Source organism: Lynx rufus, unplaced genomic scaffold (assembly GCF_022079265.1).
Source record: "Lynx rufus isolate CCGP_SWC_20201006 ecotype Redwood Valley unplaced genomic scaffold, mLynRuf1.p SCAF_4, whole genome shotgun sequence".
Classification (NCBI taxonomy): Eukaryota; Metazoa; Chordata; class Mammalia; order Carnivora; family Felidae; genus Lynx; species Lynx rufus.
In genome coordinates, this window is record NW_025814856.1 from 133,152,523 (window position 1) to 133,169,297 (window position 16,775).

General features: G+C 35.5%; 1 protein-coding gene across 1 annotated transcript in view; it reads right to left on the reverse strand.

Annotated features, from left to right (window-relative positions):
• The window catches only part of PPP1R3A (protein phosphatase 1 regulatory subunit 3A), a 37,852-nt gene that overhangs the window by 4,930 nt on the left and 16,147 nt on the right, over positions 1-16,775 (reverse strand). The window lies entirely within an intron of this gene.

The window sequence follows — 16,775 nt, forward strand, 5'->3', positions numbered from 1 at the left end:
TTAATATTTGCAAGTGAGAACATTTTTCTCTTGGTTTAAATGCTAAAGTTTTATGAACTGTCAGTCCATTTGTGGTCATGGAAATTGTTTTTTAATGTTCTAATGATTAATTTTTTGTGTTCTACTTTACTCAAAATTCCTTCATTTGGATGGATACAACATTAACTCTCCTTTCAGGAAAGGAGAAAACAACAAACTTACTAAAAAACTGAAAGGCAGCTAAATTTATACTCAGTTCAAAGACTTTATGTGTGTATTGCCAAAGGCTAATTTTACAACCAAGACTTCAGATTGCTCATATGAAAGCATATATTTTCTTTCTTTAAAATTATTTGGGTTATACTTCCTTTATTGTAATATTCTGCATTATGATTAAGAAAGGTAAAAATATTTTTATTTCAAATGTACTCCATTTGTAGTTTTATTTGTGGAATCATTAGGATTTAGATTTGTCCATGACACTCAGCAAGAAAAATGTTACTGAAAAAGCCTATTTTGTGTATAGCTATGTCACAAGCCAATCTATCAGAAACGATTGGCCCAGTGTCCACATTTTCTTATATTGTCTCAGCTGAATTTTCTTCTAGTGACTTTTCTCAATGACTTTTCTTGAATAAAATGCACGTAGAGAGTTGGCAATGTCTGATAAAGTTGTATAATACAGTCTACTCTTCATTACGTGGATAGTGTTGATCCAATTTCCGGGAAAGCCAATCTTTTTCAACAAATCATGAGAAAACTGCAAATTCTTCCATCTGGACTATGCAAGAAAGAAATTCAGTTTTGTATATATTTATGATGCTTAATTGTAACTTCACCAAAAAGATTTGGTATTTTCCAGTGGACCCATTAAATAAAATAAAGTTTCTATATAAATATAGTATCACTGGAAAAAATATAACATTTACATAGTGGATACTGACTTAATCTATAAATCTGTATTGTTTAATGAGACCAGTAAATATGCAAAGATTTATTTTTATGGAATTTAACTGAGAATTGATGCATTTTCCTTTCTCCACACACCTAATATATAAGAGCTTTAAAAAACCCAAACCATTAAATATCATTTGATTGTTCTTGCTTCCTCTTTATTCCCATAACAGTGTTGAAAAATCTCATTTGTAGAGGGAAAATCATAGATATTTAAAGCCTTCTGTTTTTTACTAAACACAATGCTCTCAATCATTTTTCTAAATTAATTCTCTAACATAATTCAATTTTTAAAAAAATAAGTGCATCAAAAGGAAATAAACCTGCTTCTAACTCATTTTGGGGATAATTAGTTACTAAACTGTGTATTATTACACTGGTGTCTTACAAAACATGTAAATACAGAAATATGGGGGGGTGGATCTTAGATTCAGGAATAAATACAAGAAAGAGAAGCTGAACTACATGAAATTTAAATATTATATCAAATATCTATGCAGCAAACTAATAGAAGATGTGTAAGACTCCTACAAGGAAAAGAATAAAATTGTACCAAGAATACTAAAAACCTAGAAAAATTGAGAAACATACCATGTTCATAGATAAGAAGATAGATGAAAGTATTCTTTCCCAAATTGATCCACAGATTCAATCCAATTCTAATCAAAATTCCACAACAGTCTTTTATAAAATTTGAAAAAATGATTTTAAAGAGAACAAAGGACTGAAGAAAGAAGAAATATTTCTGAGAAGTAGCTGTGAGGAAAACTTGCTCTACCTGATTTCAAGAGATCTTATGAAGTTTTAGTTACTAAAACAGTTATGTTGTGGGTGCCTGGATGGCTGGTTCAGTTGGTTAAGTGTCTGACTCTTGATTTTGGCTCAGGTCATGATCTCATGGTTCATGAGCTCTAGCCCCATATCTGTGCTGATAGCACAGAGCTTGCTTGGGATTCTCTTTCTCTCTACCCCTTCTCCCACCCGTCTCTCTTTCTCTCTCAAAATAAACAAACTTTAAAAAGACAGTTATGTTGGCACAGAGACAGACAAAGATTGAGAGCTTAGTAAAGATTCTCACATATCTATAACTTGGGTATATGACAATCATAGTATGTCACATAGCAGGTAATAAGAGATTTCCCAATACATGGAGACAATAAATGACTATTTACAATAAATGACTATTGTTATGAGAAAAAAAATGAAATTGGCACAACCTATATTCAAAAATCTACTCTGGATGGATGAAGATCTGAAATGTCAACAACCTTGAAATTCTTAAAAAATTTTTTTTAATGTTTATTTATTTTTGAAGGAGAGAGAGACAGAGTGTGAGTGGAGGAGGGGCAGAGAGAGACACACACACAGAATCTGAAGCAGGCTCCAGGCTCTGAGCCGTCAGCACAGAGCACAACGCGGGGCTCGAACTCACAAACCGTGAGATGGTGACCTGAGCTGAAGTCAGACACTCAACTGACTGAAACACCCAGGTGCCCCAACAACCTTGAAATTCTTAATAGAAAATGCATGTGAATATCTTATAGACTTCAAAGTAGGAAACATTTTCTTAAATAAGAAGAAAAAAAGTGGCTATAAAAAGGATTGTCAGCCTAACTATATTGAAATTTAAAACTGGTTCATTAAAATACATATTTATAAGAGAAATGTATAAATTACAAACTAGGAAAGAATGCAAAATCAACACAAATAAGTATCGAGACTACATAAATAACTCCTACAAATCAATAAGAAAGTACAAACATTTCAATAGAATCAGGGGAGAGGGACAGACATTTCATAGAAGAGAAACTTCATATAAGCCTATAATATGCACATAAAGGGGTAGTCAGTATGGTTAGAGAACAGAGAAATGTAAATCAAGACCACAAGGAGATACTCTTTTATATCTATTTAATTGATAAAAATTGCTATCAACTACAGAATCTTGAAACAACCCAAATGCCCATCAACAGAAAAGTAGACACAAAACTATGGCATATCACAAAAAAGAATATTACATAGCACTCAGAATTAATAAACCAAATAGACATACAACAATATGGATAAATCTTAGTAACGTAACATTAAATGAATAGTCCAAAAACATTAAATCAGAGGATGTTCTTTTTTATATGCTAAAAACTACTAAAATAATTTGAATACATATATGAAGGAAAACAGAATATACTAAAAAGCTAAATAATCAAGAAGGCTTGATTTTCAAGATTATGGTTATATTAGGTGGGACAATTTGGGATAAGGAATGAGAAAACGAGATAGTTAGGAGTTGGTTATTGTTTTGAGTGGTAGTTTTGCAGGTGCTTATTAACATTATTTAAAATATCTACTTAAACTCTAGTTTCAGATAACTTAAGACAAATGAGTTGCTCTTTTGATTAGATTAGAGGATGTCTATAGTTCAAATCCCACTCTGAAACTCAAAGTATCAGTCATATGACCATTACATCTAAAGAGTATAATTAAAACAACTTTAGAAGAATTGAGGAGAAAGACAAGTTGATGATGATAGGGCTAGAACTATACACAATTTTCATAGAAATGAAAAGCATTATTGGATGTTTCTAGTCTCCCTTTTATGTTCTCTGAGCCCTTTGTAAGTGGGCAAGTTTCTTATTTATTTGTATTGCCAGTGGCTAACACACTGCCTGGCCCATAATATTGGCATAATAAATGTTGTTCAATAAACGCATAGCATCCTTTCTACTCTTCCCCGGTCTTTACCTTTTTGTCTTGACAGTGCAGAGCTTGCTTGGGATTCTCTCTCTGCCCCACTCCCACTCTCTCTCTCTCAAAATAAATAAAAATAAAACACTTTTTTTAAAAAGGGCCATTGATTCTTCTAGAAGATATTTTGATCATCCACGCATAACTTCCAATAAACACTGGAAAATTCAAGATAAATAAACTATAGCCTTTTATTTCTAGGAAGCTATAATGTAATGACTAAAATAGGTGCATCAATAGGCAATTATAATCATAATAAGTGATAAGTATTATAATAAATTATAGAATATTATACATATTCTCTAAAGAGAGGACAGAAACAATGAGGTTATTCTGTGGGAGAATCATGGGATTTTTTACAAAGGAAATAACATTTTGAGTTACTGAGTTATTGAGAAAAGTAGGAGCCTGGCAATGAGAGAAGAATGGCAAGGTCATTCCAGACAGAGGCAATAACAAGTGGTAAAAGATTTAAGGGTATTTAAGGGATTTAAGAAGGCACAAAAGAATGAGACACATTCAGAAATGAAATGTTCGGATTGCATTTTGTGGGGGGGGGGGGGAAGAATGCCAAGGAACAGAACTGGAGCTAGTTTGAGTACGTTTTTTTAAAGTTTTTATTTAAATATCAGTTAGTTAACACACAGTGTAATATTAGTTTCAGGTGTACAATTTAGTGATTCAACACTTCCATACAACACCTGGTGCTCATCACAACAGGTGCATTCCTTAATCCCCATCACCTACTCAACCCACTCCTCATGCCCCTATCTCCTCTCTAGTAACCATCAGTTTGTTTTTGAGCATGTTTTAAAGGGCTTAGCATGCAGGGAAGTGGATCTGAGTTCTTTAAGCATGTTTTTAGCCACTGCGGGCGTGATGGGTAAAGGGAGTTCAATGGGAGAGAGACATGGTCAGATGTCCATTTCAGAACCAGTCTCTAGAGGTACATTAAGGGACCTTTCTAAGGAGAACCTGGATAGAATGAGCCGTGGTGGGGCAAAAAGACTAGCCATGAGATGACTACAGTATTTCAGGCACAAAATGATGAGGGTTAAAGGCGATGGCCAAGAGGAAAGAGGAGAGGAATGAAATGCTACATCCTTTTGATGTGGCAACAATATGATTGTTGATCAATTCCTGTAGATAGATTTAAAAAATGACTAAAGCTAATGCACTCATGAGATTTAGAAATCTACTATTTTTCCTCCTAAGACCTAAGTAAGGGAGAGTTAAGTCTGGTAGTTAACTGGGGCTCCTGCACTACCAGTCAGTACGGTGTTGAATTAGTCTCCAGGGTGGTTTCTGATCTCTTATGGGCTGGGTAATCTGCTTCTCAGGTACCCATGAGAAGCACCTTCCTCCCTAATCTCACATGCTTAGACAGGGGACCCTCAAGTTATGCTTATTAGTTTTCTGGGTATTATTCTAGTCCTTCACTGGGGAAAAAGAAAATGCCTCTTCATCCATTCTGTTCACCTGGGCCCATAATATTCTAAGTAGTTACCAGTCAGCCTCTAGGTTGGAGCCAACTTGTTTTGCTAGATTTGGGCATTCTATCTTGATGAATTTCTAAGGAACTATAGATCAAGCTCATAATGGAACTTTAAGCATGCCAGTTGTTCAGGAGCCCTGCTGCCTTGTCCTTCTCTTTTCCCATAAAAACTATAGCTCTTGATACAACAACAGTTCCCCAAATCTCCTTTCACATCAGAAGCACCAGGTCCTATCTCTGTAAGTTTTAAATTAATAGACCTGCACATGGAGGTGGGGTGGGGGGAATGGACAATGATATTACTGGTAATCTCCTAAAGTGATTTCATGCGAGGCAGATTTGCAAACCCCGATATAGACGTGGTGTGTGTCAGTGCACGGAGTCCATTGGGTCTTGTTGTGCAGGTGGCCCCTTCCCTAGTGATAGGCAGTGGAGAGAGTCATTCTTCTGCTTTCGTTGGCCCTCCTGGCCCCAAACCCAGTTCCCTTACTCCGTGTTAGTTTGATAAGACTTTGTAACACGCTTTCCTACTATTTAGAAAACACTTATGGGTAAAGACAAATAAAGGCTAATGCAGAGGTTTCTAGTTTCAGAATTCCAAAGGATGGAACTACCCTCACCTGAGATGGAGAAATCAGGAGGCGAAGCAAGGGTGAAGGAAAGCAGATGAGTTTCATTGAAGGAAATGTGTTAGGCTTAGAAAGCCTTTGGGCTTTTGACAAAATGGGAAATGAAAATTAGTTCTTATTGAGTGAAAAATGCCCAGATTATGTTGTTTTTCTTTTACCTCTCATAATACCATTGCACAAAGGCTTGCAACATCTTTACATTTAAAAATTTCCCCCCACTTCAGAGAAATGGGATATAGTACGGAAATTTTATGTGATGGCCTCAAGTAGATAATAAATATGTTTTGGATGTGTAAAGAAATTAATGATTTCCAGTTAATAATGATCCCTATGAAATGTAATAGTAACAAAATATATAGCAATCTGTATTCATTCATTCAATCAAGCATCATTTAACAAATGTTTGAGGGCCCACAAATTTCCAAATATTGTACTAGATCATCACAACGAATAAGACCGAGTTCCTGCCCTCAAAGAGCTCCCAAACCCGTGGGAAGACAGATACTTTTTACACAAATCACTGTGTAATAAGTGTGTGTTCAGTGGGGTGGAAGATGGGGTAGAAATAGTTTCCAGGAGGATCTGGCCTCTAAGTTGAAAATAAGAAGTAACGCTAGTTACGGAGGAGGGGAGCGGCAAGTCTAAGTTTAAAGTGTCATGTACAAGTATGTTATCAGTAAAAAAGAGCTATTTTAAATATGTCAAGCAATTTAAGATACAATTTAGGAAGAATGAAAGATCAAAACCCTGGGTATCAAATAGTAGTCAGCCAGTTCAACAGGCACAAACTTAAAATCCTAACAATGCTTCTTAAAATGTGGTTCACTGAGCTCCTTCAAAAAATGACCTGGTACTCATTACAAATGCTGCTTTGAAGGTCCAAAACCGGTTCTGAATCAGCATGTCTGGAGTGGGGAGTAGGAACTGCATTTTTTAGTAGAACTTCATTTTTTAGTAGATGTTCTAGTGTTTGAAAACATCTAGTCTCACTGCTCATATAAGGGCTGCAGGAAGACACTCTAAGAATCCAGGAAAGTGATGCAGGAAGTAGCTCCTTATGTCTCTGACTTTTCAGCAAGTCCCATCCAATTCTGTAAGGATGGCTGCAGCTCTATGTACAAAATAACTGTTTATGTATCACATATACCCAGAAAATAAGTACATTGGAAAACAGACCAGTCTAGGTATCTTATAGAATAAAATGATGAAACATCGATAAGGTAGAAATTGAAAGGTATTTGCAACCTATCTAATAAATTAACAAGAAAACAATAATTTGTGTTTATGAGTCAGCAGTTAATAACTCACAACTTGAGTCAGTTCTACAGACGCTCAACTTCTTAGCCTCATGTAACTTCAGAAATGTTATCCTACTTTTTTTTGCCAAACTCCTTCAATTCAAAGGACCTCAGTTCTGTAAGAGGCCTCATACTTGGATAGTCCCATCCCATCATATCATAGAGAAACTAAAGCCTAGTGAAACAATATGGCAGAAGTCACACACACTAACTAGTAAGTAAAGTAGAACTATGTTCAGATTTCTTGGTCACCATGCCAATGTTCTCTCATAGAGGGTCAAACCAGAGTGAAAAAGAAAGGCTTGGATGCACATCTCATTCACCACTTACTAGCCATGTGACTTCAGACATGATACTTAACCTCTCTATGCCTCAACTTTCTCCAAAATATTGCCTCCTCTTTATATAGGGCTATTATTTAACATAGTCTCAATATGTGTAAGTGTTTGATAAGTTTATTATTATTATCACTACTGTGTGGTAAATATGTTTTATAACACCATAGCACCAAAGTCCCATCTTTTTCCTTTTACTTGGACTTACCTGTATTTTTTTAATGTTTACCCTATATTCTCTCATATCTTTAATTCACAAGCTACTTTCAAGAGTAAAATTTGCAACCCACGATAGCATACTTGCTTAGTTGTTTTTAGTGTGCCCTTCTTAGAGGACCATCCTCCAAAGAAAAATCACCAGATCTTCAGTGAAAGTAACCTTTTACTTAAAAGTGTCCTCTCCAAATACAGTGTGCATGGGAATGTTTATTCACACTTTGTTCTATCACCCAGTTGTTTTATTCAGTGTCAAGATCTGGGCACTGAGTTAATGCTACTGCAGTTTCTGGGTATATGGACCTTCTGCTTTAACACTGTCAAAATGTAGTAGGTTTTGTGTAAGTAATCATACGGTTTTCCTAAGGTCCTGTAATGCCATTGTGCTAAAAGTTCATATGTCTCTTAAAATAGGAGTGAAACGTCTCGGAGACCCATTCCACACAATCTACGTCTGATGTGATGGAATTACCTAACCAATCAGGGTAAATGTCAGGATTAGGTTGTAGGCAGCAAAAGTGTAACTCTTTTCCAAGAGGAATAAAAAAGTTGGCATAAAAAAGGATCACTTCCAAAGTGAGTCATGACTTGTCTCTGTGTCTCCTTAACACTGCTTGAAAATGCTTGGCATTGCTCAAAGAGAATCAAACTTCCACTCTGAGATAAACAGCTAGAGAGTAAATAAACGTTGAACTGAGAAGTTCAGTCTGTCCTTTTGTTCAAAGCTGGGGACCTCATTTTATTTCCTCTATCATCCTCCTTTAAAGAAAGAAAGGAAAATAAATGAATGGAGAGCTTTTAAATTAGAAAAAAAATATGTACCTCAATTGAGATTTTTTAAAAAGGACACTTAAGAAGAGTACATTAGCCTTGACATTGGCACAGACAAATGGCTACTTCTAGAAATACCAAAAAGACTTTCAGACATTTTTATTTTAGCCATTTCTGAACTAGAGGAAGAAAGGAAGCAAAAGCTTGTACTTAATGAGAGGTAAAGTTTGTAATACATTAAGTAACTACTAGCGCTTAATATCTATTCCTTTGGTGTTACAATACCTGGAGTCTTCTCTTAATCATGAATAAAACTGAAAACAGAAGCGAAATATATGATCAAAAGAGAGAGAATTAAAGAGATAAATTTCTAATTGTGCACAGACGTATCTAAGGAAAAACATTTAAAGGCATGACGCAGAAGGGATTTAGATTGAAAGACGAGTTACCTTCAGTTCCTTGATGATAAAGAAAGGACAGTAAAAGGAAGACAGCTCTGCATTATTAACAGGGATTGAAAGAAGCAGGAAATCATCTTAAAGAAAAACTTCAAAATTTTTAAATGGCTTTATATTCCCTTCGATGCTGAATCTGGAGATGAATAACTAATACGGTAAGGAACATGGTTTTTGTGGACATCACATTCCTTATCTTTAAAGCGAAAGCTCTGGATTAGATTAGGGATATCAAATACAATACCCTCATGCTGGCCTCCCTCTCTAGCATCCATGGCAAGCATTGATAACGCATCAAGGGATTTCCTTGCTGAGACTCCACTGAGCTCCACGAACCTTCTCCGCACAGCCTGGCATCCACCACTTGTCAACCCCTTTATTGTTCAAATTGGAATGAATTTGCTCTTCTCACTTTTGCTATTAAATAGCATGCCTTCCAGTTTTAGAGTTCTATATTTATATAAATAATAGGAGTATCTATGAATATAATTTTGACATGTTTAATTTGGAAATTTCTTAAACTAATTAAAAAAATCAAAATGCTAGAAGAATCAGTAGAAATAGCTGTTAACCTAAAATTGTAATACAGTCAAAAATAAACTCTTGATAAAATCTTATGACCAGCAGTATCAGTTCAAATTGATAGAAATCCTACCTGCACAGTGTGTGAGCTCATCTTCTATTCTTTGTAATAAAGATGACAGAATCATGTATTTCCACATTATTTTACTTTTGCCCAGGTAGGACGTTTCAAATAATGGAACATTACCAGTATCAAAACTGGTTGGGATAAATAAGTGTATTGGATAATACGTAACATATAAGCTAATTTATTACTTTTAAAATATAATCGTAAACCATGGCGAACCACACGCCCCTTGCGTAAACTCTAGTGAACTGCTCAAGCATTCAAGAAACTAAACACATACCATGACATTAGGGAGCAGATGGTTTTATAGAGTCATTTACCTGTTTTCCATTTACTACATTTCTGAAAATCTCTACTTCTATTTCTCAGTTAGAGCATTGCCCATTGCCTCAGTGCTTTATCGTGAATATGTACTGGAAACAATGGTACTGTGCCTTCTTGATGCAGGAAATTTCAATAACTGAAAAACATACTTTTGCTGAAAAATTCTTTGTTAAGTTTCTTTTCCAAAGTTTCTTCATTTTGTCACTCCTTTTCCTACTCAGGATTGCCCCTTCAAATCTGCTTTGTTATGTCAAAGCACTAGGTGCTTTTTTTTTTTCTTGCTCACTTCACCTCACAGGAATCAGGACAAAAACAAAACAAAACAAAACAAAACAAAACAACAACTACTTAGATTTAATTCTGTGATGGCATCTGGGCAACATGTGCCATTTTGTGGCAATGTGTATTTTCTAAAGAGGTACTAATTTGTGAGGCTGTAGGAGGATCTTGGAGATCCAAGTGTGAACCAAACATTGTAGGTTGCTTTGGGAGGAGATGTGATTATAAGTAGAATCCATGAATTTTAATGAAGAAGGCTTATAGGTAAACCTGGCCCAAGGGGGGCCTCTGCCACGTCCTGCCAGTTATACTCGTTATACTCCACTGAGGGAGAAATGTGAATGTTTGTAAGCGATAGGTACTGGAAAAACTAAAGAATACACATCAAAGAGATTTCAGAAAATATTCTTAAACTTATTGGCCCAAAGTCCTTATTTCACTTGAGTTTTAAAGGAAGTAATTGTCACCCATGGAGTAGGTGGGTGACAAGAAACTAGTGATTATTCAGCTGAGACTCTTGCTACTTCAGAAGTCTGACATTCTTTTTCTCCACAATTCCCCAGCAAAGTGATTGCTAAGAGCTTTATACCATCTCCATCTTTCAAAAATTATCAGAGTGTTGTCATGTGAATTTTTTTTCCAGAAGATACTAAATTGCAGACATTATTTTTTTCATAATGATACTGATTTTGTCTCTGGTGGTGTAAAAAGTCATTATTCACAGAGTCCTGACTACTGAGCCAGCTAATTGCAGTTTAAGAAATTCTGATTCAACATGTTTTCTTTGTGGAATCTACATGTAAGCATTGCCTAAGCTATTTGGTTTGTTAAATCCAGCTCTATAGCATTTGTGTTACGTGTCGTTTTGAAACTGTTTTAAGAAAAAGCAATTTCGATCCCCACAGTGACCAAAATATCTCTTAAAGGTAAATAAAATAAATGTGTGAAGCACTGAAAATATAAATAAATAAATATTTCTACAGAAAAAAAGAGAGAAAGTACTTTAAAGTGTAAATTGATATATCCAGTGTATGTTTGGAAGGGTTGGGAGACGGAGTCAATACAAAGGAGCATGAGACTCCCAGACTTGAAAATCCAATCATTCCAGAAGTGACACCTCTCGGAAGGAGTTGTTGATGAAGTAAGGGTGATGGGTATGAAGTCAGAGCACTAGCCTCAACTATTCACCTGAGCATCTTTGCCCTCAACTGTGTCTCAAGATAGCAGTGTTGACAAGTAGTAATTCATTTTTGTTATGGGGAACAAAGTGCTAAGAAACTTCTCCAACTTTTTTCCCAGCTTCTGTCCATTCCTGTCTCCTGACCAAGAATTTCAAGCATGTGTCAATACTCTTTCTTTCATCTGGATAGTAAGTTGGGTGAGATGGTATACAGTTCAGTAGAAATACTGAAAGAACAATTCTGCAGTATTTCTTCTAGGAGATCACAGGTTTTATGTTTGTAAAAATTCACCAGATATCTTAAATATAATAATTGGGACCAACAAAAGTAGAGGCATGACAAAGCAAGTTAGAAAAGTTCCAATACGCAGTGCCTTCCTGTGACTACCTTTGTTAAATTTAAAAGCTATAAAGTCATTCTTAGCTTGTTTCTTCCTTGCTATGGAATTATACATGTCTATTTCCTCTATGTTTTTAATTTTTTATATATTATCAGCGACTGTTTTTTAGTTTTAATGAGTGTTTATGATATGAAATCCGTTGTAATTCACTTCCATTCTCAAGCAATTCAGTTTCACCAACATATTTCCAAACTAGCTCTTCTACTTATGCTAATCACAGCATAAATTGATATATCAGGGAAAAGAGAAATATGGTAAATTGGGTTGGATGGTTTATGTTAAAATCCAAATAAGAACCCTATTATCCAAGTGGATTTGTATTTAGCTGCATTTGAAAAGTTTTCTAGGCAGACCGAGTAAGGCTTAAAGCATTATTTCTAAATTTAATGCTTTTGTGAACTTACGTCACACATTAAAATCATCTTAATGCACCTTTTTGTCAATTCTTCACAATAGTATTACAAAAGGAAGGAAGGAGAGGATACATTTAAAAAGCAAATGAAAAAGAACTCAATGGAAGCCTATTAGGCTACCTGTTGATGAGCATGTAAGAGAGTCATTAATATGCGGCTCATTGACATGATAGGCCATAATGACTCCTCTAGGGACGGTTCAGTCTATTGTGTCAGAGACTAGTTAGGGATTCATTAACGCGAAGACTCGTGACTTCTTAATATGCAAATTATTAATGCAATGCACTGAGGCATCCCTCACAAATGTCCACATTTTGCATTACATGTTTTTGCCACCCTTCACCCACCCTTTTTGTGAACTATTTTCTTTCTTCCATCTTCTGTTGCGGATTTCTTCACAAAAGATTCTGCACTCACGTGGAATCTATCACTTCACATTCAAGGACCTCCTCCCCTTCAGCCCATGTTTCTTGGATTTAATGCAGGTTTACATATACAAATCGCTTGAACATTTTGAATAAAGCAGTAAAAATTCAGCATAAAACCTGATTTGAGATATTTCTCCGAGGTCAAATTGGTTTTTGGCTAAAGGCAGGGCAACGTGAACAAAGTCGTTGTTTTTAAAAAGTGAGACTCTGAAACGTGAATAGTATCATTTGTCCTGAAAGTGGGAGGGGAAAGAGAAACAGAGAGCCGAGAAAAGCCCAAGAAAGAAGACACAAGAAAAAAAACATTTACTTAAACCAAGAAGAGTAATTATTCATACCAATGTAATACATTAAATGAAGAAATGGATTTATACTACTCTATGTCTAGCATAGAGCAAGTAATCAGTAAGTATTAGCTGGTATTATTATGTTGGCATTTTGCATGTTGCAAAAAGTTGAAGGTAATATCCACATTTCCTATTGAAACAATAAGAAAAAATATTATGGAGTGAAAGTTGTTCCGTCTTTTGTCTTTGAATTAACATACCACAAGGAGGGGATCAAACATATTCTTTATTTCTACAGCAGAATTAACTACAGAATTCATGGAGAGATACTCAAGTATTTTTTGAAACTTATCCATATTTCATGTATAGAAAATATGTTATAATATACCTTTTCATGTGGGACTTTGTATACTACCCATATTCATTTTCTTGCACTTTATTACTCTAGCCTTGTCTAAAATACAATAGCTTCTCTACTACATTTCAGGAGAAACAAACTCTATTTCTAAATTCCATAAACCCTAAACTCTGCAGTGGATCTACAGAAGTCTGTTTATCATGAAATTTGTATTTCCATACAAAATCAGTAATTTTTTTCCATACAAAATCAGTAATTTTTTTAAGCTAACAGCTTATAGAAGTATAATGTGTATATAAACTCACCCACTTTAAGTGTACAATTCAGTAATTTTTAGTATATTTAGTATATTTTCAGTGCATTTTAGTATATTTAGTATATATATGATGGAGTTGTGCCATCACAAAAACCTAATCTTAAAACATTTCCAGCACCCCAAAAAGAAAGTTCATGTCCCTTAGAATCACTCTTCATTCCCCACCCCCAGCCCTGGAGTACTAATCTTCCTGTCTCTATATATTTGCCTAATCTGGGCATTTCATACAAACACATTTATGCAGTATGTGTTCTTTCGTGTCTGGCTTCTTTCACAGCGCATCATGTTTGGAGGCTCATCACTGTTGTAGCCTGTATCCGTTCTTCCTTTCTTTTCGTTGTTTAATAGTATTCCACTATATAGATACACCACACTTGGTTTATCCATTCACCAGTTGTCGGGCATTTGGGTTGTTCCATCTTTTGGCTCCTGTGGACAGTACTTCTATGAACATTTACGTATCTGCGTGGGCATATGTTTTCATTTCCCTTGGAAGAAACCTAGGTGTGAAATTGCTGGACTTGTGATAATTCCATGTTTCACATATTGAGAAACTGTCATATTATTTTCCTTTAAAGTGGCTGTTCTATTTTATAATCCCACCATTAGTGAGTGCATGAGGGTTTTAATCTCTCTATGTCCTTGCCAGCACTTGTTATTATCTCTTATCCATCATAATCATTCTAGTGGGTGTGAAGCAATACCTCACTGTGGTTTTGATTTGCATGTCCCTAATGATTAATTAGTTGTCTACTGTTTTATGTGCTTATTGGTCATTAAAATAGCTTCTTTGGAGAAATATCTATTCAAATGCTTATTTCATTTTATTTTATTTAATTTCTAAAATTTATTATTTATTTTGGGAGAGAGAGAGCATGCAAATGAGGGAAGGGCAGAGAGAGGGGAGGACAGAGAGAGAGAGAGAGAGAGAATTCCAAGCAGGCTCTGCACAATGGGGCTCAATCCCACAAACCATGAGGTCATGATCTGAACTGAGACCAAGAGTTGGTCGCTCAATTGACTGAGCCATCCTGGCACCCCTTGGTTTATTTTAAAATTGAGTTCTCTTTTTATTATTGAGTTGTAAGAATTCTTCTGCATGTAACTCACTTACTAGATATACGATTTGTATTTTCTCTCATTATGTGTGTTGCCCTTTCACTTTCTTGACTGTGTCTTTTGAAGTGCAAAAGTTTTTAATTTGGATGATGGCTGTAATTTTTATTAGCCCTAAAGTCTTTGCTACCTTGGAGAGTTCCTATATAGACTTTATTTGATTAAATCTCTTTAGGGAAAATATTATTTTTAATATAAATAATCTTTATTAATATAATTATAACAAGCAGCTAATTATACTTCACATTCTCACTAATGCTAATTTCAATACCAAATGCTAGAAAACATCCAACAGTCATTGGTCCTACCTAGGTTCTAGACTGAAGTAGTTGTAAAGAGATACAGAAATGATCCAAATGAATATGTAGATTTAAGGAAAGAAGTCCAACTGATTTAGAAAGCTCACAGTACAAACATCATGTTATTTTGTCTGGAGCCTACCATTAGAAGAGATAGAGTAAGCATGGAGGAGTTCACCAGTGCCAAGATGACTCTCCCGGTTGAAGGTCTTTGGATCCCTGATTAAATAGAGCAAAGTTTATTACTAGGACATCCTAAGAAGATGAAGTGAGAAGGGCTCAATAAGATAGACTATGGTTGAAGATTAGCACAAGAGCAATATGGTGCTTGGAAGGACTAGTTGAGAACCTGATATGAGTCAAAAGGCAAGGAGCAGGTGACTAAAGAAGTTGGGCCACAGACTGGGATTGCTGAAGGAGTCGGGTGCAAGAGCCAAATTCTGCTGAGATGCAGCCACATTGCCAAAGGTGGTATCTCGGCCACAATTTCAACAAGGCAGAGGAAGATTCTGGAGTCAATACTCTGAAGAATCGTACTACCACGTGGGTTTGAAGGACTCAGTCCATCTATTGGACATCATGCTAATTCAGAATGTCAGACACAACTCAGTGTGTTTTCGATGGACAGATATTTAATATTTGCTAGACATTATACTAGAAGTTAAACCACAAACACAAGCCAAGATTAAACAAACTCTGCCTTCATAAAGTTTACAGTGTAAAGAAAGATAAATAAAACCAGCAGTTTAAAAATCACAATTGTACCATTCACGACTGGGGAAGCCTGGGGTCCTACAGAAAAAAATACTAGGAGCACTAACCCAAACTCAAAGAAGGGAGGGAGCTGGCTGTGTAGATACATGGGCTTGGAAAGAGAGATCAGACTGGAGGAAGAGGAGGTCCTGCAATCTGATTACAGACACTTTTTAAAAGCTTGATTTTCTGATTTATAAAATACACAATTCTCAAAAAGACAAACTTTTAAAAGAAAACTTCTAAAATTTACTTCATTCTAAATGGTAATTAACTTTATCTTTAACATTGCTACTATTACTTAACCCTCTCAGGTGCCATACCTGTAAAAGTGTTACTTCGTTTAGATTTACTTTCTTTTCATTTAAACTCTATTAGTGGATACTGAGACCAAATGAATTGCAATTTTTTTTTAAAGTTAACTCAGAACACCTGTGTTTATGTCTTCAGATTATACCAGTTATTCTTAATCCTGGGGCATAACAGAAACACCTGGGGAGCTTTTTAAACATACCTGTGCCTGAGCCCAGCCCCCGACAAGTGCAATTTGTCTTTGTCATGGGGCCTACGTATGGGTGCCCTTTTTTCCCCCTTTCCTATGTGCAGCCACACTTGAGAAACCCTGGTTTACGCTGCTACACTGGCTGCTCTGGGAAGGTATGGTTAGTGTGCAATTGATTCCTTCAGTAAAAATACTTGGAGTTTTCATGGGGTGGAAAGAGGAGACGGAACATATAATCAAATATGCTAGCATTAATATAAATTTTACACAGGTTGTATTTCTGCTACTGTTATGTCTATAAAACAATTAATTTTCATTCATCATGGAGATTGCCGATCCATACTTCAGTGAATCTAAATTTACTTATTTTTTAACTGAAAGGAAAACTACATGTTGTTTAGGGTAAGAAACATTCATAATTTCTACACTAAGAACCATATTGCTATTATAAAACTGATAGTGTTTGTAAAATTTTAGACCCAGACTAGCAAAACAGTGTTGAAAAAGGCAGAACTTTCAATTTCATAGTTTAAATGTAAGTTTGTGGATAATGCTAATAGCTTCATGTTTTTGGAGTTTATCATATGTAAGAG